This window comes from Ornithorhynchus anatinus, chromosome 12 (genome assembly GCF_004115215.2).
Source record: "Ornithorhynchus anatinus isolate Pmale09 chromosome 12, mOrnAna1.pri.v4, whole genome shotgun sequence".
Lineage (NCBI taxonomy): Eukaryota > Metazoa > Chordata > Mammalia > Monotremata > Ornithorhynchidae > Ornithorhynchus > Ornithorhynchus anatinus.
Window position 1 is genome coordinate 49,011,270 of NC_041739.1, and position 24,606 is coordinate 49,035,875.

The 24,606-nt window shown below is 48.7% G+C and overlaps 1 protein-coding gene and 1 non-coding gene across 3 annotated transcripts in view; one reads left to right on the forward strand and one right to left on the reverse strand.

The window, feature by feature from the left end:
- The window catches only part of EMCN (endomucin), an 86,041-nt gene that overhangs the window by 11,436 nt on the left and 49,999 nt on the right, over positions 1-24,606 (forward strand). The window lies entirely within an intron of this gene.
- TRNAR-UCG lies at positions 23,962-24,033 on the reverse strand. Its single transcript has one exon. It is a non-coding gene; the product is annotated as a tRNA-Arg (tRNA).

Sequence of the window (24,606 nt, forward strand, 5' to 3'; positions counted from 1 at the left end):
GTCATTTACTGAGCGCCTACCGAGAACAGAGCACTGTACTGAGCACTTGGGAGAGTACCATAGAACAGTAAACAGACACCTTCCCTGCCCAAAATGAGCTAGACTGGAAGCCCTGTGGGGAACAGGGACTGTGTCCAGTCTGATGACCTTGTAGTAATAATAATAATAATGTTGGTATTCGTTAAGCGCTTAGTTAAGTTATTCATTAAGTTTTCGTTAGTTAAGTTAGTTAAGTTATTCGTTAAGTGCCGAGCACTGTTCTAAGCGCTGGGGTAGATACAGGGTAATCAGATTGTCTCCCATGAGGCTCACAGTTAATCCCCATTTTCCAGATGAGGTAACTGAGGCACAGAGAAGTGAAGTGACTTGCCCACAGTCACACACAGCTGACGAGTGGCAGAGCCGGGAGTCGAACTCATGACCTCTGACTCCCAAGCCCGGGTTCTTTCCACTGAGCCACACTGCTTGTACCCACCCCAGCGCTTAGCGCCGTGTTTTGGCCCATAAAAAGCACTTGACAAGTATCACAGTCTTCAGGATCATGACGAGACCGATGATGCGCTTCTCCGACCAGGTGGCAGGACCTGTAAACTCCCCCCTGGTTCTTCCATTCGGGCTCTCATGGGTTTGTCAGTGTTGGTGCCCAGGGTGGAGAGGCGGGTTTTCTTGAAGAAAACACCCTAATTGGTGACTAATGCTGTCAGTTAATCAATCAGTGGTATTTATTGAGTGCTGACTGCGTGCAGAGCACTGTTCTACGTGCTAGGGAGAGGACAATACAGCAGAATAAGCAGACACGTCCCCTCCCTCCTCAAATCCGACAGTCACTTACTCTCCGCCATCTTCAAAGCCTTATTGAAGGCATGTCTCCTCCAAGAGGCCTTCCCGGATGAAGCCCCTTTTTCTCATCTTCCACTCCCTTCTTCATCGCCCTGACCTGCTCCCTTTACTCTCCCCCATCTCCATCCCAGCTCCACAGTCCTTATGTCCATATTTATCATTTTATTTATTTGTATTAAACTCTGTCTTCCCCCCAACTCTAGACTGTGGGCAGGGGAATGTCACTGTGGTTGTATTGTGCTTTCCCAGGTGCTTAGTACAGTCCTCTGCACGCACTAAAGGCTTAATAAATATGACTGAATGAACGAATGTTCCCCGCCCATAATGAGCTTACAGCCTGGGGGTGGGCAGACACGTTTATGAATAAATAAGTAACTTTACAGTAATTGAAAGACACGTACGTGAATGCTGCGGGGTTGGGAGTGGGGAAGATATCAAAGGTCCTGAGGTCACAGATGGAAGTATTCTCCCTGCAAAATGACCTGGTACTCTATAATAATTATCATTATTATTATTGTTTTTATGTTTAAGTGCTTACTATGTGTTGACGACTGTTGTGATAAGCTCTGGGGGAAGATGATACAAATTCATCAGGTCACATCCAGTCCCCGTCCCATTTAGGGCTCACGGCCTAAGTAGGAGGGAGAATAGAGAGGGATTGAATCCCCATTTTACATTTGAGAAAATTAAGGCACAGAGAAGGGAATTGATGTATTGTACTTTCCCAAGTGCTTAGTACAGTGCTCTGCACACAATGGCAGAAGCGGCATTCATTCATTCATTCAATAGTATTTATTGACCGCTTACTATGTGCAGAGCACTGTACTAAGCGCTTGGGATGAACAAGTCGGCAACAGATAGAGACAGTCCCTGCCGTTTGACGGGCTTACAGTCTAATCGGGGGAGACGGACAGACAAGAACAATGGCACTAAACAGCGTCAAGGGGAAGAACATCTCGTAAAAACAATGGCAACTAAATAGAATCAAGGCGATGTACAATTCATTAACAAAATAAATAGGGTAACGAAAATATATACAGTTGAGCGGACGGGTACAGTGCCGTGGGGATGGGAAGGGAGAGGTGGAGGAGCAGAGGGAAAAGGGGAAAATGAGGCTTTAGCTGCGGAGAGGTAAAGGGGGGATGGCAGAGGGAGTAGAGGGGAAGAGGAGCTCAGTCTGGGAAGGCCTCTTGGAGGAGGTGATTTTTAAGTAAGGTTTTGAAGAGGGAAAGAGAATCGGTTTGGCGGAGGTGAGGAGGGAGGGCGTTCCAGGACCGCGGGAGGACGCGACCCAGGGGTCGACGGCGGGATAGGCGAGACCGAGGGACGGCGAGGAGGTGGGCGGCGGAGGAGCGGAGCGTGCGGGGTGGGCGGTAGAAAGAGAGAAGGGAGGAGAGGTAGGAAGGGGCAAGGTGATGGAGAGCCTCTAAGCCTAGAGTGAGGAGTTTTTGTTTGGAGCGGAGGTCGATAGGCAACCACTGGAGTTGTTTAAGAAGGGGAGTGACATGCCCAGATCGTTTCTGCGGGAAGATGAGCCGGGCGGCGGAGTGAAGAATAGACCGGAGCGGGGCGAGAGAGGAGGAAGGGAGGTCAGAGAGAAGGCTGACACGGTAGTCTAGCCGGGATATAACGAGAGCCCGCAATAGTAAGGTAGCCGTCTGGGTGGAGAGGAAAGGGAGGATCTTGGCGATATCGTAGAGGTGAAACCGGCAGGTCTCGGTAACGGATAGGATGCGTGGGGTGAACGAGAGGGACGAGTCAAGGATGACACCGAGATCGCGGGCCCGCGGGACGGGAAGGATGGTCGTGCCATCCACGGTGACGGAGAAGTCTGGGAGCGGACCGGGCTCGGGAGGGAAGATGAGGAGCTCAGTCTCGCTCATGTTGAGTTTTAGGTGGCGGGCCGACATCCAGGTGGAGACGTCCCAGAGGCGGGAGGAGATGCGAGCCCGAAGGGAGGGGGAGAGGACAGGGGCGGAGATGTAGATCTGCGTGTCATCCGCGTAGAGATGGTAGTCAAAGCCGTGAGAGCGGATGAGTTCACCGAGGGAGTGAGTGTAAATGGAGAACAGAAGAGGGCCAAGAACTGACCCTTGAGGAACTCCAACAGTTAAAGGATGGGAGGGGGAGGAGGCTCCAGCGTAGGAGACCGAGAATGATCGGCCAGAGAGGTAAGAGGAGAACCGGGAGAGGACAGAGTCCGTGAAGCCGAGGTGAGATAAGGTATGGAGGAGGAGGGGATGGTCGACAGTGTCAAAGGCAGCAGAGAGGTCAAGGAGGATCAGAATGGAGTAGGAGCCATTGGATTTGGCAAGAAGGAGGTCACGGGTGACCTTAGAGAGAGCAGTCTCGGTAGAGTGGAGGGGACGGAAGCCAGATCGGAGGGGGTCTAGGAGAGAATGGGAGTTAAGGAATTCTAGGCATCGATTGTAGACGACTCGTTCTAAGATTCTGGAAAGGAAGGGTAGTAGGGAGATAGGACGATAACTGGAGGGGGAAGTGGGGTCAAGAGCGGGTTTTTTTTAGGATGGGGGAGACGTGGGCATGTTTGAAGGCAGAGGGGAAGGAGCCCTTGGAGATTGAGTGGTTAAAAATAGAAGTTAAGGAAGGGAGGAGGGCAGGGGCGATGGTTTTAAGAAGGTGAGAGGGAATGGGGTCCGAGGCGCAGGTGGAGGGGGTGGCGCTTGCGAGGAGGGAGGAGATCTCCTCTGAGGATACTGCAGGGAAGGATGGGAAAGTAGGGGAGGGGGTTGTTGGGGGGGAGGGGAGAGGCGGAGGGGTGACTTTGGGGAGCTCAGACCTGATCGTGTTGATTTTCGTGAGGAAATAGGTGGCCAGATCATCAGGGGTGAGAGATGGGGGAGGGGGAGGAACAGGGGGCCTAAGGAGAGAGTTAAAGGTCCGGAACAATCGGCGGGGGTGACGGGCATGGGTGTCGATGAGGAGAAGAAGCTTTGCCTGGCGGAGGAGAGGGCAGAGTTAAGGCAGGAAAGGATAAATTTGAAGTGTGTGAGGTCGGCTCGGTGCTTGGACTTTCGCCAGCAGCGCTCAGCAGCTCGAGCATAGGAGCGTAGGAGGCGGACGGAGGAGGTGATCCAGGGCTGTGGGTTAGTGGAGCGAGAGCGGCGGAGGGAAAGGGGGGCGAGAGAGTCGAGATGAGTAGAGAGGGTGGAGTTGAGAGCGGAGACCCGATCGTCGAGAGTGGGAAGAGAGGACAGGGCGGCGAGGTGAGGAGAGATGCTATTGGAAAGACGGATGGGATCGAGAGAGCGGAGGTCTCTGTGGGGCCGTAGCGAAGATTTGCAGGGGGAGGGAGTGTGAGAGATGAGGCAGGTGAGAAGGTTATGGTCAGAGAGAGGGATTTCAGAGTTGGTGAGGGAGGAGATAGTGCAGCGGTAGGAGATGACGAGATCGAGGGTGTGACCGAGTCGGTGAGTGGGCGCGGTATGGTGGAGGAGGAGGTCGGCAGAGTCGAGGAGGGATAGCAGGCGGGCGGCAGAGGAGTCGTCGGGTACATCCGTATGGATGTTGAAGTCTCCGAGGATCAGAGTGGGCAGAGAGAAGGAGAGGAGGAAGGTGAGAAAGGGGTCAAGGTGGTTGAAGAAGTCGGAGGTGGGACCGGGAGGGCGGTAGATGACGGCGACAAGTAACTGGAGTGGGTGGTAGAGGCGAATGATATGGGCTTCGAAGGAGGGGAAGGAGAGGGAGGGGGAGGAGGGATAGTGCGGAAGCGGCATCGGGGCGAGAGGAGGAAGCCGACGCCTCCTCCCTTACCGGTGAGTCTGGGGGAGTGGGAGAAGGAGAGGCCTCCGCCGGAGAGAGCGGCGGCGGAGACCGTGTCTTCGGGAGAGAGCCACGTTTCCGAAAGGGCGAGGAGGAGGAGAGAGCGGGAGAGGAAAAGGTCATGGATGAAAGGTAGCTTGCCTGTAATAGAGCGGGGGTTCCAGAGGCCACACTTGAAAGTAGCTGTGGGTGCAAGGGGAGGAGGGGGGGAAGGGCGGGGGGAGGGGAGGGTTTGGATGGGAAGGAGGTGGCGGGGCCCTGGACGAGGAGAGGGGGATGAGGGGTGGCGCTGGGACAAGAGGACTGGGATGGGGCATGGGTGGGGAAGAGAGAAGGGGGGAGGGGGTGAAGAGGGGGTTTGGTGGGGGGAAGAGTAGGGGGAGGGGGAAGAGGGGTAGCGCTGGTAAAGTGGGGTTCTAGGGCGGGAGAGAGGAGGGGGGGAGGAGACAGAGGAGAGAGCGGGAAAGAGCTGAGCGAGAGAGGGGAAGGGGAAGGGGAAGGGGAGGATAGGAAGGGGCGGGAGGGAGGAGGGGGGGAGGAGGGACATGGCGAGGCCAGAGAGGTGGGTGGCAGCACTGACAACAATAAACAGTAATAAACGAAATCGGTAATATAGCAACATGATACAATATGATACAATACAGTGGTGCTAATATAGCAACATGATACAGTATGATACAATATAGTCGTGTTAATAAAAGGGGTGATGACCAGGGTCGGGGGTAGACTCGATTAAGGGGCGACCTGATCAAATTCAAAATCTGACGACAATAAACAATAAAAAGCGAGATCGCAAATATAGCAACATGCTACAGTAAGGCACACTACAATAGTGTTAATAAGCAGGCGATGACCAGGGTCGGGGGACGAGCCGACCCTACCCGATCAGACTCCAAGTCAAGCGGCCAGCGGCCGAGAGAGTCCCAGAGCTCATGACCAAATAACCCTGTGGCGGCGGGGGGGCCCTGAGGTTGTCCGGGGTGGGTGGCGGCCGTAGGCGGCGGCTAAGGTAAGGTAACATGGTGAGAACAAGGACGTCGTCGCCCGGGGCGGGGGCGGGAGAGATGAATCACCTCAAGAGGGAAAAGGGAGTGAGGCCTTCCCAAAATGGCCGCCTCAGGCAGAGTGGGGGCTTCCTAAAATGGCCGCCTCGGGCGGAGTGGGGGAGCGGTTGGGGAGCACAATGTCCCCGGGCCCGAGCAGGGGGACACAATGTCCCCCGAGGACACAATGTCCTTGGGGCCGAGAAGGGGAGCACAATGTCCCCAGGATCGAGAAGGGGAGCGCAATGTTCCCGGGCCCGAGCGGCGGGGGGGGCGAGTGGACTGGAAGCTGGTGGCTGGGGGTGGAAAGAGCATGGGCTTGGGAGTCAGAGGTAGTGGGTTCTAATCCCACCTCTGCTACTTAATTCATTCAGTCGTATCTATCGAGGCCTTACTGTGTGCAGAACGCTGTACTAAGTGCTGGGGAGAGTGCAGTATAACAGTATAACGGGCACAGTCCCTTCCCACGGTTAGCTTAACAGTCTAGAGAGGCAGGCGGCCCTCGACCTGTGAGATGGCTAAGGTTGTTTCGGCCGCTCCGTTAAAAGTTGCCCGGCAGGAACTTGCCAAAAGCTCTGCCCGCAGGGAGCCTTTGGTAAATCACAGCCGTCGACAAAAACGAGCCAGACGCATTTTCATGATGTCACCCGGGGAAGTTAGGAGGGGGTCTCCGGGGACGCAAGAACGATACCGAGATACAAATAAAGCTCCGGAGAAACGAATCCCGGGAAAGCCTAAGAGAGCCGCCCAAGCCCGATTCCGTTGCCCATCCCACAGAGTAATCCACCAGCTTGCCTCTGTCAGCGGCTCTCCCGCTCTCCCTTCTCTCCAACCGGCTGCCGCTTCTGCTTCCACAATGATAACTGTGGTGTTCGTTAAGCGCTTACCGCGTGCCGGTTACTAAACTAAGCCCTGGGGTGGTTACAGGCAAATCGGGTTGGACACATTCCCTGTCCCACGTGGGGCTCCCACCCTCAATCCCCATTTTACAGATGAGGGGGCCGAGGCCCAGAGAAGTGACTTGCCCAAGGTCACACAGCGGACAAACGGCGGAGTCATCTTCTGACACCCAGGCCTTTGTTTCCCGTGTGGGACAGGCCTGTGTCCGGCCTGATTAACTTGTATGATAATAATAATGTGGTATTTGTTAAGCCCTTACTATGTGCAGAGCACCGTTCTAAGCGCTGGGGTAGATACAGGGTGATCAGGTTGTCCCACGCGGGGCTCACAGTTTTAGTCCCCGTTGACAGATGAGGGAACTGAGGCACAGAGAAGTTAAGTGACTCGTCCACAGTCACACAGCTGCCAAGTGGCAGAGTCGGGATTTGAACCTCTGACTCCCAGGTCCGGACTCTTTCCACTGAGCCACGCTGCTCCTCGTATCTACCCCAGCGCTTAGAGCAGTGCTTGACGTGTAGCAAGTACTTAAATACCATCAAAAAACCCTCTCTTGTTGACTGGTGTTCTGCCGGGAAAGTATTTCAAGTGAAGCAACTACGTTTTGCCTTCTGTAGATTTTCTCTGGAGTGTTTCGTGCCACTTCGGTTCTGCCTAGAGATAAGGGAATGGTCTTGCCGACGACCTCTTGAAATCCCTTCCAACTCTAGGATTGAATGATTCTGTATCTGTGAGTTTTCTACCATTCCTTCTGCGAGATAACGTCACGGCGAAAGGGTCGCTGATATGAAATCTTTCCTCGAATTCTTCCCGGATTTATCTTGCTTCGGGTACCTCCTGTTTTTCCTAGATATGCCAGCTATACAGAACGGACTGTCCAAGGCATTCCAGTGTGTTCACATCCTTCGAGTATTTTCACACGGGGCTTTCGGGAAATGTCTGTTCTTCGGTGCGACGGCCGATTCCCCCTCTGAGGGGGTTGGTGTTAACCGGTCTTTGTTAGGGGATTCGTCAAGGAAAAGCAATAGCCCGCATTCTAACTTGTTAATTATTTGCGTATTCATTAGATGATCGAAAGCTGACAGAGCCGGACCATTCAGTTTAATTCCTGAGCGAGTCTTCAGTCCCCTCCCTATCAATTAATAATCCGATCGATCGACAGTATTTATTGAGCCGTCACTGTGCAGAGAACAATATAACAGTAAACAGACACATTGCTTGCCCACATCGAGCTTAGAAGCAAGCGATCCAGTGGATAGAACATAGGCCTGGGAGCCAGAAGGATTTGGGTTCTAATCCCGGCTCCGCCACTCATCGGCAGTGTGACCTTGGGCAAGTCACTTCACTTCTCTGGGCCTCAGTGCCCTCATCTGTGAAGGGGGGATTAAGATGGCGAGCCCCATGTGGGACATGGACTATGTCCGACCTGATTAGCTAGTAACCACCACAGGACTTGATAAAAAGCCTGGCACATAGTAAGCGCTTAAATTCCATAAAAAAAAAAAATGTGGTCTTTTAGCTTTTTCAATACCCCCCATCCCCATTTTGCCCTTGGTTGGTTTGATGTTCAGTAATTAATCGTCAGGCTATTCATTAGAACTCCGTCAACTAAAGATGAACTCATTCCATTGGTTCAGAGAAGCAGCGCACGGGCTTGGGAGTCAGAGGACGTGAGTTCTAATCCCGGCTCTGCCACTGGTCTGCTGTGTGACCCTGGGCAAGCCACTTAACATCTCTGTGCCTCAGTTACCTCATCCGGAAAATGGGGATTAAGACTGTGAGCCCCACGTGGGACCTCCTGATTACTTTGTATCTACCTCAGCTCTTAGAACAGTGCTTGGCAGATAGTAAGCGCTGAACAAATACCATTATTATTATTATATTATTCTCTAGACTGTAAGGTCCTTATGGGCAGGGATTGAGTCTCCCTACCCTCTTATACTGTCTTCTATTTATTTGTTTTGATGTCTGACTCCCCCCAAAGACTGCGAGCTCATTGTGGGCAGGGAATGTCACTGTTTATTGTTGCATTGTACTTTCCCAAGTGCTTAGTACAGTGCTCTGCACACAGTAAGCACTCAATAAATACAACTGAATGAATGAATGCTCTCCCAAGCATTTAGCACTGTGTTCTGCACATAGAAAGTGCTTAATAAATACGACTGATTCACTGATTCCTCATTTTACAGATGAGGCAACTGAGCCACAGAGAAGTGAAGTGACCTGATCAAAGTCACACAGCAGACACCTGACAGAACCAGAATCAGCACCCAGGTCCTTTGACCCTCCCCGGACCTGTGCTCTTTCCACTAGGCTTTTCCGATGAACAAAGTCCCTCCTGACCTGTCCCCTTTTAGATTCCATCTGTAAAAGTGCTTCACTCTCAAGTATCCGTGCTCGTTCTCTCTTTGAAAATGCCAGTCTCCAGAAGCCAGGAATAAAGCTTTCAATGAGTTATATTTATTGAGCACTTACTGTGTGCAGAGCAATGTCCTAAATGCGTGGGAGAGTACACCGTAACAATCTAACAGCGTTTGTGTTATTCTACCAGCAGCCTGGTACAGTGAGTATTCATTCGGTTCGCTTATAAATCATTCCGTTGCCAAATCGTACTTTCCACAAGCGCTTAGTAGAGTGCTCTGTACACAGTAAGCGCTCGATAAATACGACTGAATGAATCCGGTTGCGGGGTGGCTTTCGCGGCCAAGACACAGTTTCAAACCACCATCCGCAAGCCCGACAGCGACATTAGCTAGTCACAGCTCTGTCGTACTCCCTGATCTCAGATGGTTTGTGAGGGCCCAAAGGCAGAGGGACTAATGTACGTCCTCACAAGCCCCCATCCGGCTCTCTAATTCTAAACAATAATAATTATTATTATTGTATTTGCTGAACACTTACTATGTGCCAATCACTGTTTTAAGTGCCGGGGTAGATACAAGGTAATCAGGTTGGACACAGTCCCTGTCCCTCATGGGGCTCACAGTCTTAATCCCCATTTACAGATGAGGGAACTGAGGCACAGAGAAGCTAAGTGGCCTACACAAGGTAACACAGCAGACAAATGGCAGAGATGGAATTAGAACCCATGTCCTCCGACTCCCGAGTCCCTGCTCTTGTCACTCAGCCACGCTGCGAATAAATGAACTGTGGATATTTACATAAGTGCCGTGTGGCTAAGAGAGGGGTAAATAAAGAGTGCAAATCGAGGTGCAGAGGCGGAACAGAAGGAAGTGGGAGAAGAGGACATTAGGGCTTAATCGGGAAAACCTTTTGGAGGAGATGTGCTGTTGACAAGACTTTGAAGGCGGGGAGAGGGATAGTTTCTGTCCGATCCGCAGAGGGAGGATGTTCCAGGCCAGAGGCAGAATGCGGGCAAGAGATCGGAGACCAGATAGACGATATCGAGGTAGAGGAGGTAGGTTGGCATTAGATGAGAGAAATGCACAGGCTGGGTTGTAGTAGGAAAGCGGCAAGGTAAGAAGGGGAAAGGTGATTGAGCGCGTCAAAGCTAATGATAAGAAGTTTCAGTCCGATGCAGAGATGGGTGGGCAACTGCTGGAGGCTCTTGGAGTGGGGAACTAAACTCTTTTGTAGAAAAATGAACCAGGCAGCAGAGTGAAGTCTGAACCGAAGTAGGGAGAGACGGAGGAAAGGAGGTCAGCAAGGAGGCTGAGACAGTAATCGAGGTCGGATAGGATAAGTGCTCGGATAAACGTAGAAGTAGTTTGGATGGAGAGGAAAGGGCAGATTTTAGCGATGTTGTGAGAGTTGAACGGACAGGATTTGATGAACGATTGAATACACGCGTCGAATGAGATGAGCCGAGGATAACGCCAAAGTTAGGAGGGTGGTGATCTACAGTGATGTTAAAGTCCAGGGAAAGGGAAGGGTTTGGGTGGAAAGAAAAGGGGTTTTTTTTTGGACCTAAGTTTAATGTGCCAGCAGGACATCTGAGTAGAGACGTCCGGAAGGCAGGAAGAAGTTTCAAGCCCGCAGAGGAGGAGTGAGATTAGGGCTGGAGATGTAGATTTGGAAAACATCTGCAGGTAGAGACGGTAGTTGAAGCCATGAGCGCGAATGAGTTCTCCAAGGGAGTGGGTGTAGATGGAGGATGGAAGGGGACCCAGGACTGAGCCTCGAGGGACCCCCACAGTTTGGGGGTGGGAGGCCGAGAAGCCCGTGAAAGACACTGAGAATGAACGGCCAGAGAAGTAGAAGGAAAACTAGGAGAGGAATGTGAGCTCTAGACTGTGAACTCATTTTGGGCAGGGAATGTCCAAGCACTTAATACAATGCTTTGCAGAGAGTCAATGCTCAATACATATGATTGAATGAATGAATGAATGAATGGGAGGAGAGCGCCACTGTAGCCGAGGTTGGAAAATTTTTCCAGCAGTAGAGGTTGGTTGATAGTGTCGAAGGTAGCTGAGCAGTTGAGGAGGATTAGGATGGAGTAGAAGGCGTTGGATTTGGCAAGGAGATCATTGGTGACTTTGGAGAGGGCAATTTCCGTGGAATGAAGGAGATGGAAGCCAGATTGGAGAGGGTCAGGGAGAGAATTGGAGGTCAGAAAGCGGAAGCAGTGGGTGTCGACAAACTCGCTCAAGGAGTTTGGAGAGGAATGGTAGGAGGGAGACAGGATGATGCCTGGAGGGAGCAAGGGAGGGTTTTATTTAGGATGGAAAGACATGAGGATGAGCATAAATCCTACCCCCGCCTGTTTAAACTGTGAGCCCTATGTGGAAAAGGGACCTTGTCCTACCTGATTAACTTTAATCTACCCCAGCTTTTAGAACGCTGCTTGACACATAGTTAAGGGCTTAACAAGAATAGTAATAATACTAATTAAAATAGTTACAGTGATAATAATAATTTGGAGAGGAAAGGTAGGAGGGAGATGGGGCGATGCCTGGAGGGAAACGTAGGGTCAAGTGAGGGTTTTATTTAGGAGGGAGCTACATGAGAATGAGCATAAATCCTATTCTTGCCTGCTTAGACTGTGAACCCTATGTGGAAAAAGGGAAGGTGTCCAACCTGATGAAATCTACCCCAGCTTTTAGAAAAGCGCTTGGCACATAGTTTAACGGCTTAGCAATTATAATAATAAAAGTAGTCATAATAATAACAATAATACTACTTCCGCTATCGCCTCAGGTAGAATTCTGGATAATAATTATTATAATCCTGAATTCTACCTGAGGACGTAGAAGGGCCAAATGAGGCCACAGGCTCCTGAGGTTCAGCCCAAGGTACCCAACCTAAAAGTCCTTCACCCCTCACCCCTCACCGTGTTTCCCATCGAGTGAACTTCCACTACTGTAGCCATCCCTCCTCCTTTCCCCGCCAAAAGTCCCCCTCAAGACGTCCTGGGTGGAGCATGCCTTCCTCCATAATGGTTGCCCCTCCATTAATACAACTCCCTCTCCGCCCTGCAGCTCCGTCATGACGCTGAGAACAGGGTGAAGGACGCTCGTGACGGCTGCGGATCTGGCCACCTGGACTCGGCTTCAATAATTTGGGAAGGGGATGGGGGGGAGAGGAGGGAATCTTCCCTCACCTGTCCTCTCCTCTCCTCCCCTTCTCCTGTCCCTCAAACCCTTGCTTGCGAGAGAGCCGACCCAAGCGAAGCCACACCTGCCGTGGCCCTGAGACCACCCCGGTCATTCGGTCGTATCGAGCGCTTACTGAGAGCAGAACACTGTCCTAAGAGCTTAGAAGAGTACAAAATAACAATACACAGACCCATTCCCGATCCTGGGGGCCCCCGAGCAGAGTGACCCCAGATATTAGCTGGCTAACAACTCCGCTGCTTAGCCTTAGCTAATTGCCCCAGCCATTAGGATTCCTAAATTGATAGCCAGGGGATTAATGACCGCTAAAGATCGGGGCCACCCTGGGCAGGAGCACTAGCCCTGAATTGGGAGCTCATTAATAGCCCCTGGGCCAGGAGAATGGCACAGAGGAGCCAGTTCGTCAACGGGGGTCCATCGGTGAAGCCGGAGAGTGACTCCAGGGTTGTCACAAGCAGAGCGATCTGGCATCACGTGGGGACCCCTCAAAGAGACATTCATCGAGGGCCAGCATAGGAGATGAACACGACCCCAGGTTGTCCCCCAAAATGTCTACGTTTTGAGTGCGCAGAGGGTGGGAGGAGTGCGGCGTCGGTGGGCTGTGGAGACTGGAGGTGGAATCTCTTTAGTTGCCATTGTTTTTACGAGATGTCCTTCCCCTCGACTCTATTTATTGCCATCGTTCTCGTCTGTCCGTCTCCCCCCGATTAGACCGTAAGCCCGTCAGACGGCAGGGACCGTCTCTATCTGTTGCCGACTTGTTCATTCCAAGCGCTTAGTACAGTGCTCTGCACATAGTGAGCGCTCAATAAATACTATTGGATGAATCTCTGGAGATGTGGGCTTCTGGGGTTGGGACTTCAGAGAATATGACTTCCTTCTAAACCGACTATCCAATGGCGATATTTTGAGGATTAAATGAACTGTAAATCTGGGCGATTACACAATTTGTTTTACCAAAAGAGCAGGGAGTGAGGGGGAAGGTAATGTTTTTTAATGATTCTATAAATCCCACACACTCTGACCAAAAATAGAATACAGAATTGGGAAGCACTTCAGATAGGGCAGATAGCAATTTTATGCCAAAAGAACATTTATTGTTATAAAAACACCAGCAACTTGACTTTGTTCCATAAAACTTTCCAAATCAAGCCGAGGCAGAAAGGAGACAATCCACCAATCAATCAGTCATATGAATTGAGCACCTACCTTGGGCAGAAGGTTCTACTGACCATTAGGGAAAGTCCTCTGAAACAAATAGACATGTTTCCCTGCCCTTAAGGAGAGTTGCAGTCATTTAAAGGTAGGAGACAGAAGGAAAATGGGATGTTTAGTGGGAGTAGGGTGGGCCTACTGGAAGGTAGGAGTCCTGACTAATTCCCTGTGCTTCAGTTTTCTCATCTGTAAAATGGGGATAAAATCCCTTCCCTCCTGCTCTCATAGACTTTGAGCCCCATGTGGCACAGAGAGTATCTTGAATCTATTTAAGTAGTAGCAGTAGTTGTAGTCTTTATTGAGCACCCACTTGGTTGGGTGCACTGTACTGGACGCTGGCGAGGTATGAAGTAAAGAAATGACATTTACCTTGCCCACACAGTGCTTGGCACATAATAAATTCTCACTAAATACCATCATTATGGTGCATATATTTTACTACACTGTACAGTAGCACACTATATACTGTCAATCAATCATATTCATTGAGCACTTACTGTGTGCAGGACACTGTTCTAAGCGCTTGGGTGAGTACAACACCATGATATAACATTCATGCATTCCCTGTCTACAGATATATATATATATATATATATATGTGTGTGTGTATATATATATATAATGAATATATATATGCGTAGACAGATGGAAAGACAGACAGAAAAATAGACAGGTGGACAGGTAGACAGAAAAATAGATCTTTAAGTCATTGCCTACAGGTATGATGTACAACATATGCTATTGTATATATTATTACTAATGGGCGAGTAGAAAGCAGTGGAAATTGTCAGGTTTGAGTGACAACTGAGAACAACTCAACTGTTTAACCATTTCAGGGGTCTCTGAGGTTCATTCATTCTTTCAGTCGTATTTATTGAGCGCTTACTGTATGCAGAGCACTGTACTAAGCTCTTGGAAAGTACAACTGAGATCAGAAACAGGGTCAACTTCCTCAGGATTGACAGGAAACTCTCAGTGTGGCAGAGCAGAAATCTGGCCAAGTTGGATTTGTCTATGGAATCCTGGAAGAGATTCCACAAGAAACAGCTTATTCTTGAAAATGCCCAACCAGTCTAGAAGAAGATTCTGCTATAACCTCGGTAGAACCTGTAATGACTTTGATGAAAATAGTCCCATGCAGTAAAGGATAATGATTGAAGCATAGTTTCCCACAGGAAGCATAAAAGGCATTAAAGCATTCCCAAGAACAGCAAACTGACCCAAATAATTTATTTAAAAATCATGATTTCAAAAGCTAAGTGATCAAATGACAATATGAAGATCACCCAGTAATGAAGGATTTTTTGGGATGCTTTTCCAGGGGAGGCCTGGATCCTCGAGACAGTCTAGAAGAGGAGACCTACTTTAATAAAAGTGAATAATTTATAATACATAATTTATAGCTATGTAAGATCATCCCTCTAAACTGTAAGCTCACTGTGGGCAGGGAACGTGTCTACCAACTCTGTTGTATTCTAATAATAATGTTGGTATTTGTTAAGCACTTACTATGTGCAGAACACTGTTCTAAGCGCTGGGGTAGAGACAGGGGAATCAGGTTGTCCCACGTGGGGCTCACAGTCTTAATTCCCATTTTACAGATGAGGTAACTGAGGCACAGAGAAGTGAAGGGACTTGCCCAAAGTCACACAGCTGACGAGCGGCAGAGCCGGGATTTGAACCCATGATCTCTGACTCCGAAGCCCGTGCTCTTTCCACTGAGCTACGCTGCTTCTATTCTCCCAAGCGCTTACTCAGTGCCTTGCAAACAGTAAACACTCAATAATAATAATATTTGTTAAGTACTTACTATGTGCCAAGCGCTATTCGAAGCACTGGAGCACTATTCTAAGCACTGGACAATAAATACCATTGATGGATTGATCACAATCAAATGGTTTAAAGTTCCTGAATTCCCAAAAGCAGATCAGGCTCTTTCTGGTACCCAGCCTGTGAGACAACTACTGTTTCAGGCGCTTTCTCAAGGGCAATTTTCCAAATATTCCCAGACCAGCATCTGGAGCCCTCGGGAACAGGATTAGTGTCTTTGGAGATAAGAAGATGACCAGGAAGTCCATCTTGAGGTCCGAAGTCAGAGCAAAGCCAACGAGCATCTCAAAACAATGGTTAATCTGGGAGGAAGGGTGGAGAGAGTGATCAAGTGAGGGCTCTGTCGTTTGTAAATTGTCTTTCTGCAGATCTCTCGGTGGGCAGCTCTTCCTAAATTGATCCTGCACACTCCATCACCCACAAGGGAGCCTTTCAAAGGCAATTAATAAACAGCAAAATCTCCTTCCATGTTTACTGAAGGGAGCTTTCTCTCCAGACGTGGTCTATGGCCCACAGTTTGGAAAATAATTCTAAATGGGGCTGGACTTCACTTGCCCAGAGGAATCGCTTCCTATAGTAATAGTGGGATTTGTAAGCCTTTACTCTGGGCTCAGCTGTGAGATATCAATTAATCGGTGGTATTTCTTGAGTGTTTACCGTGTGCAGAACACTGTACTAAGCAATTGGGAGAGTGCATTTAACAGAGTGGGTGGACATGTTCGCTGCCCACAAGGAGTTTACAGTCTTCAGTGAGCTGTAATGATAATAATGGTATTGTTAAGCACTTATTACGTCCCAGGCATTGTACTAAGCGCTAGGATCGATCCAAGCAAATCTGGTTGGACCCAGTCCCTGTCCCACGTGGGGATCGCTGTCTTAAACTCCATTTTACAGATGAGGTAACCGAGGCCCAGAAAGGTGAAGTGGCCTGCCCAAGTTCACACAGCAGACAAGTGGCTTCTGGCTCCCAGGCCCTTGCTCTATCCACTAGGCCATTTTGCTTGATGTGATACAGTCATATCTGCAAATATCATTTGATATGATCGGTATGATGCAATCAGGTGACCATGTATCAGAAAGGGCTTACCTTCTATAAGGGAGGGAAAATGGGTATATAATCCCTATTTTCCAAGTAAGGAAAGTGAGGCCACAGAAGTCAAGAGACTTACCAAGGTCACACAGCAAGTGAGTGGCGGAGCTGGAACGAAAACTTGCTATAGTACCATATGATGCGATGATAGATGTGATGCAGTCAAACATAGACCATGGCCCACGAAGGGGTCACAGTCTAAAGGGGAGGGAGAGCAGGTAGGTAATCCCAATTTTACAGAACCAGAGAAGTCAAGTGACATCCCCAATGTGTCTGCTTCTTGTTGTACTGCATTCTCTCAAGCGCTTAGTACAGTGCTTTGCTCACAATAAATGTTCAGTAAGCACAATTGAATGAATTAATGAATAAATGAATATGATGAATTTCAGGCTGGAGAGATATGGAGATATACTTCTAAATGACCTACTTAAGGACAAGTTCCCTGGAATTAATAAATTAGTGAGTGCAGAGCACTGTACTAAGCACTAGGGAGAGGTTCTAAACCCTGCTCTGCCTCTTGTCTGCTGTATAACGTTGGACGAGTCAGGTAACTTCTCTCTGCTTTTCATTCATTCATTCAGTAGCATTTATTGAGCGCTTACTATGTGCAGAGCACCGTACTGAGTGCTTGGAATGCATATCCTTCATCTGTAAATGGGGATTAAAACTATGAGACATGGACTGCATCCAACCTGATCAGCTTCTATCTACCCCAGTGCTCAGTACAGCGCCTGGCACACAGTGAGTGTTAAACAAATACCTTGATTACTATTATTTTTATTATTATCCTAAGGTGAGAAGATGAGAATTACAGGAGATAAGTTAGCCGGGGAAGTCTTTTGGGAGCAGTTAGGATTTTAGTATGCCTTTGAAATCGGGGAAAGTGGTAGACTGTCAGATGTGAAGAGGAAGGGCACTCCAGGCAAAAGGGAGGATGTGAGGAAAAAGGGATCAGCGGGGAGAGAGAGATGAGATGGAGGCCTCGTGAATAGGTGTGGGGCTAGAGAAGTGGAGAACGTGGGCTGGAGCGTAGTGAGACGGGAGCGAGAATCGGTAAGAGGCGGAGATCGAAGTTGAGGGTAAGGAGTTTCTGCTTGCGGTGGAGATGGATGGATGGCTTTATTTACCCTCTCTACTAAAATCTAATTTATTCCAGAAAGACTTCCCTGACTAGCTTCTCATCTTGTCACCCCATCTGCCCTCTCTCCTGTGTCACCTACGCATTGAATCAATCAACAGTATTTACTGAGCACTTAATGTGCCCCGAGCACTGTACTAATTACGTGGGAAAGTACACTACGGCAGAGTGGGTAGAGACATTCCCTGCCTACAGTGAGCTTCCAGCCTAATAAGCTTACACTTAAACCTTCTTCCTAAGAACATAGATTTCTCACCCCACCCCTACAGTACTTAGGAACCGAGTCTTATACTCTGATGCTTCCCCTTTCCCGAAATTTATTTTGATGTCTGTAACCCTAACTTGACTGTAAATTCCTAGAGATCGAGGATCACGTCTAGTTTACAGCGTTGTTCTCTCATAAGAGGTTGGTACAGTGTCCTGAACTCAATAAGCGCTCATTAAATACCATTGATCTATTGTACTCTCCCCGATACTTAGTGATCGGCACACTCTGGGCACTTGGCAAATACTCTCGACTGATTGGGAGCGTAAAGGCTGTAGGGACCAGGTCCCGTGCATGTGAAACAGTGTGGCCTAGTGGAAGGAGCACGGGCCCGGGAGTCAGAAGACCTGGGTTCTACTCCCAGCCTCTCCACTTACCGCTGTATGACCTCGGACGACTCACTTCGTTTCTCCGCGCCTCAGTTCCCTCACCTGCAGAACAGGGATTCAAGACCTGTTCTTCCTCCCACTTAGACTGTGAACCCCATTTGGACCTGATTATCTCGTATCTTCCCTCGCGCTTAACACAATGCTTGGCGTATAGTATGCCCGCTTAATGTATACCGCAATTACGTTCTTTAAGCGTTTCTAAGCCCAGTGCTTTTCGCCCTGGGGACAGTTGCCATTCCTTGCCTGAAGGAAGAAGCTGAATTATATCTAGCTGACAGCAGATGACTGTTTGGAAAAAGTTTATAAAGTTTTGGGGCTCCTTTGGTAATATGGGAAGCAGTTCTGAAGTCCAACTGCACCGGTGCAAATTTATTTAGCAGCTTGTTTTCAGAAAAGCCCACTTTTACAACCCCAGATGAATCGTTCCATTAAAAACAGGGAAGGAAAGAGAAATCAAACCTCACCCTGCTCTTCCAATCCCACTCCAAGACCCAGTCATTAATCCAGGCACGACAGTGTTTTTGCTTCGTCACTATTAAGAATATCGCGCTAGCTTTCAGTCGATTCCGAACAATAAGGATGCAGTGTGACCTAGCGGGAAGTTATTCAGTCAATGAGTCAATCTTCTTTATTGAGCGCTTACTGTGTGCAGAGAACTGATTCTCTTTCCCTCTTCAAAACCTTACTTAAAAATCACCTCCTCCAAGAGGCCTTCCCAGACTGAGCTCCTCTTCCCCCTCTACTCCCTCTGCCATCCCCCCTTTACCTCTCCGCAGCTAAAGCCTCATTTTCCCCTTTTCCCTCTGCTCCTCCACCTCTCCCTTCCCATCCCCACGGCACCGTACCCGTCCGCTCAACTGTATATATTTTCGTTACCCTATTTATTTTGTTAATGAATTGTACATCGCCTTGATTCTATTTAGTTGCCATTGTTTTTACGAGATGTTCTTCCCCTTGACGCTGTTTAGTGCCATTGTTCTCGTCTGTCCGTCTCCCCCGATTAGACTGTAAGCCCGTCAAATGGCAGGGACTGTCTCTATCTGTTGCCGACTTGTTCATCCCAAGCGCTTAGTACAGTGCTCTGCACATAGTAAGCGCTCAATAAATACTATTGAACTGTACTTGGCGCTTGGGAGAATACGATATAACAGAAACATTCCCTGCCCACAGTGAGTTTACAGTCCAGGGGCAAGCCTAAAGTCTAAAGAGTGCGGGCCTGGGAGTCAAAGGACCTGAGTTCTAATCCTGGCTCTGCCATGTGTCTGCTGGGTGGCCTTCGGTGAGTCACTTCACTTCTCTGCACCTCAGTTACCTCATCTGTAAAATGGGGATTAAGACTATGAGCCTTAGATGGGCCAGTGACTGTGTCCAACCTGATTAGCTCGTTCCCGCCCCCGTGCTTAATTCTATGCCTTAACACTTAACAAATTCCATGAAAAGGGCTTCAGTACCCCAAGAAAGAAAAACTCTCCATTACTCAACTGGGTCACCCTGGAGACAGATATAATCAAATAGAAAGTAACTCTGTTATTTTCTCTACCGAATATATTATTTCCCCCATGATTCAACAGATCAGCTCCCTGTCTCTCCTCCCTTGCCAAACCGTACGTGGTTCTAACTCGATGAGGCGTGGGAGGGAGGATTCAGCCGAGGGATGGAATCAAGGATGCTGTAGCTTGCGGCGTGTCCCGGAGGACAGAATACTCTCGAGTTTCACAACCGACTGGGACACAGGGAGACATCCCAAACCACTTGATGATTGAATTGTCTGTTGACCCCCTAGGTTCTTGAGTGAAGAGTGCTCTTGACCCCCCCTTGTCACGGTCACTGGAAAGCAACGCAAGCCGTTGCGGACTGAATTCCAGCGGTCACAAGGAAGAGAGCAGTCGTGCTTTCTGTGACAGGAGGGAAAGATGAGAGGTCCTCTGAATGAATACTCTATCACCTTAGCATTACTTAAGTGGCTTCTGCCCGCGGTATTGGAGGAAGCTGAAAGAGATCTTTGTTCTTTTACCTTCAGAGAGGAAGCTCTTTTCTTTTTTCAAATGGTATTTGTTAAGCCCTTACTATGTTACGGGCACTGTAGGAGCGCTGGGGTAGCTTCGAGATAATCCGGTTGGACACAGCGTGTCCCACATGGGGCTAACAGTCTTAATCCCCACTCATTCATTCATTCATTCACCCGTAATTATTGAGTGCTCACTGTGTAGAGCACTGTATTGTGAGCTTGGGAAAGTACAATGTAACATTAAACAGACACATTCCCTGCCCACAGTGAGCTTACTACAGCTCTATGTTATTATTATACCCCATTTTATAGATAAGGTGACGGAGACACAGAAAAGTTAAGTGGCTCCCCCAAGGTCACACAGTGGTGAAGTCGGGATTAGAATCCAGGTCCTCTGACTCCCGGGCCCGTGCTTTTTCCACTAGGCCCCACAGTTGATTTTTTTAGGGGGCTGATCAAGCCATAAACTGGCAGACTCCTCCTCATAAATAATAATAATTACAATATTTATGAAGTGATTTCTATATGCTAAATGATGGGTCAGTATTAGTTCATTCAAAGCTGCGTGGAAAGAACCCTGGGCCAGGAGTCAGAAGACCCGGGTTCTAATCCCGCCCCTATCACTTGTCCGTTGGGTGACTTTGGCCCTATCCCTTGGCTTCTCGGAACCTCGGTTGCTTCATCCATCAAATGGGGAATAAATACCTCTTCTTCCTCAATCATTCAGTGGTATATATTGAGTGCCGATTCTGTGCAGGACACTGTACTAAGTACTGGGGAGAGGACAGCACAATAAAGTAGACAGATCTCTGCCCATAGGAGCTTACAGTCTTATGGAGGGAGACGGATATTAAATTACATTACAGATGGGCTTTATGTCTCATCTGATTGCGTTGTATCTATCCCTGTATTTGGCAAATACTATGTGCTTAACAAACAAAATTATAATCATCGTCAGATCAGACCCATTTCCTGTTGCACGTGGTCACCTAGCCACAGGATAGATCAAATCTTCTTCCATCGAAATCAATCAGTAACATATATTGAGCACTTACTGTGTGCAGAGCCCTGTACTAAGTGTTTGGGAGAGTATTCATTCATTCAATCGTATTTATTGAACTCTTACTGTGTGCAGAGCACTGTACTAAGCGGTTGGAGTGTACAGTTTGGCAACGGACAGAGACAGTCTCTGCCCAACAACGGACTCACAGTCTAGAAGGTGGAGACAGACGGCAAAACAAGTAGCTAGACAGAGTAGAATGGCACAGTAGATAAAGCAGGGGCCTGGGAGTCAGAAAGTGATGGGTTCTAATTCCGGTTCCGCCACTCGTCTGAGTGACCTTGGGCAACTCACTTTACTTCTCTGTGCCTCTGTTACCTCATCTGTAAAATGGGGATTGAGACTGTAGGTCCTACTTGGGACAGAGCCTGCGTCCAACCCCATTTGCTTTGATCCAGCCCAGCGCTTAGTACGTAGTAAGCCTTTAACCAATGCCACAGTTATAATCACAACTATTACAGTATAAGAGAGAAGGTAAACATTTTCCCTGCCCACAGTGAGCTTACAGTCTGGAGGGTGTCTAACCTACTCTGCTGTGATTCAGAAAGGGAGAAGCAGGGTTTCAGTTCCACCTCCAAATTATAAATTCCAAATCAGTGGGGTCTGAATTTACTATAGTTTTACTATGAAGTTCAAATAATTTTGAGACGGTCCTTTCCGGGTACGGAAGCAGCGTGACCTTGTGGAAAGAGCATGGGCCTGGGAGGCAGAGGATCTGGGTTCCAATCCTGGCTCTGCCACAGGCCTGCTGTGTGACTCTGGGCAAGTCACGTAACTTTCTTTGTGCCTCGGTGACCTAATCTGTAAAATGGGGATTCAATCCTACTCCCTCCTACTTACACTGTGAGCCCCATGTGGGACAGGGATGTGTCCCACCTGATTAACTTGTTTCTACCCCACCACGTAGAACATAATAAGTGCTTAACAAGTACCACAATTTAATTAAAAACGGCCATCAATTAAGGACTTCAACTGAGGAGAGGGATAGCAGAAATTTGGGATTTTAATTTCTCCTTTCTGCACATTTTTAGGTCTGAGTAATAATCTATTGCCATAGATTACTGTTAGGAATCTAGTAGTACTTTTATGTCAACTCCAGTGTATAGTAAGCACAAATACGGCATAGGGTATAAAATATAGTAAAGGCTGAACAGATATAATACAATCCATATATATAAAACACACACACACCCTTCCCTCTCCCCCCGCCCCCTCCCCACACAAACCCCTGACCCTGCCTTTCACTATGTCATGTCAGCAGGGACCTGGTAACAGAATCAAAGTCACAGACGGAGGGACCAAAGTCACAGTCAGAGTCCGTCTGCTTCAGGGGCAGGTGAATGAAAGCACCGGGAGGGTAAAACAGAAGGAGACCCCCAGAGATATATATTCCACGACACTCCGTCGGTGTTTCTTTTTCCCAAATTAAAAGACGATAGTTTGGCGGGTCAAACCCTGGGCTGCTTCCATCTTTTTTTCAAAATAGACCACCTCTACAGCTTCCACCTTACGTAAATTTCACCTGGCCGTTCTCCTCATTCCGAGCGAACGAGATGTTTGCGGTCTAGGGACGCATGCTGGATTTCTCTCTCCGTGGGGGCTGCTGGGGAGGAGGGTTGGGGAGCTCTCCCCTTTCTTTGTCACAGCGGAGACCCAGTCGATCGATCATATTTACTGAGAGTTTACTGGGTGAGCAGAGAGCTGCACTCAACGCTTGGGAGAGTTCACTGAAACAGCGTTGGCAGAAACATTCCCTGCCCACAAGGAGCTTACAGTCTAGAGGGAGAGACCGACCTTAATATGAATCACTAAATTACGGCTGTGTCCCTCAAAGTGCCACCAGGAGGAGGGAACGGATTTCCCCCTCCTGCTCCGTGCGACAACCAAGGGATGTCCATCCTGTTCCCCCATTTCTCCAGGGGGTCCCCGATCCCCTTTCACAATCCGGGGTTAGCGGTTTCCCTTCTCCGGTCTCTGTTCTGGGGAAGTGAGGACGAGTTCTTTTCAATACTCAGCTGACCCTCTTATAGTGTGCCCGTGGACCAGTAGGTCGGCCAGTAGGTCTGGAAGTGCTCGGAGGGGACGTCCCGTACAGTGACGACGGCAACAGTTTCCTTTTAGGTGTTGAATAGTAGTCATGATAATAATAATAAGGCTATTTGTTTAGTGTTTATTACATGCCAAAAACTGTACTAAGCACCAGGGTGTAGATACCTATGGATCAGTTCCTGTCACGTATGGGGCTCGAAGGCTAAGGAGGAGAAAGAACAGGTAGTGAATCCCCATTTTGCAGATGAGGTAGCAGAGGCCGACGGATCAAGCGCTTAGTACAGTGCTCCGCGCACAGTAAGTGCTCAATAAATACGATCGAATGAAGTTAAGTGACCGACCAAAGTCACACAATAGGCAAGTGGCAGAGCTGGGATTAGAACCCAGTCCTGCGGTTCAAAGCAGCACGACGTGGCGGATAGAGGAAGGGCCTGGATGCCAGAAGGTCTTGGGTTCTAATCCAGACTCTGCCACTTGTCTGCTGTGTGGCCTTGGGCGAGTCACCGTCCCTCATCTGTAAAATGAGGATTGAGATTGTGAGCCCCATGTGGAACAGAGACTGTGTCCAACCAAATTTGCCTGTATCCACCCCAAAGCTTAATAATAATGTTGGTATTTATTAAGCGCTTACTATGTGCAGAGCACTGTTCTAAGCGCTGGGGGAGATACAGGGTAATCAGGTTGTCCCACGTGAGGCTCACAGTTAATCCCCATTTTACAGATGAGGGAACTGAGGCACAGAGAAGTTAAGTGACTTGCCCACAGTCACACAGCTGACAAGGGGCAGAGCTGGGAGTCGAACCCAGGACCTCTGACTCCGAAGGCCAGGCTCTTTCCACTGAGCCACGCTGCCTGGCACATAGTAAGCTCTTAACAAATACCATACTTATTATTATTATTATTATTATTATTATGAGAAACAGCGTGGCTTAGTGGAAAGGGCACGCGCTTGGGAGTCAGAGGTTGTGGGTTCCAATCCCGGCTCCTCCACTTGTCGGTTGTGTGACCTTGGGCAAGTCACTTAACTTGTCTGTGCCTCACTTCCCTCACGTGTAAAATGGGGATTAAGACTGTGAGCCCCATGTGGGACAAACTGACTACCTTGTATCTACCCCAGTGTTCAGAACAGTCCTTGGCACATAGTAAGCACTTAACAAAGATCATTATTATTATCATCCACTCCGGTTTAAATTGTTGATTTGTTCCTATATGTATCACCTTTTCCCATTGCCCAGCTTGGGCCCTTGTGGACTAGGTTTAGATCTGAATTCGTATCTGGGAATCTTTTCCAGTGCTAAGTACTGGGCTCTACACCTTGTGAATCCTGGATCGGTGATCTTGACTTTTATTGATTAATAAATGTCACCACTCACTTCAGTCTTTCACAATACCCTATGGTACATTAATATTATTAGAAATGATGACA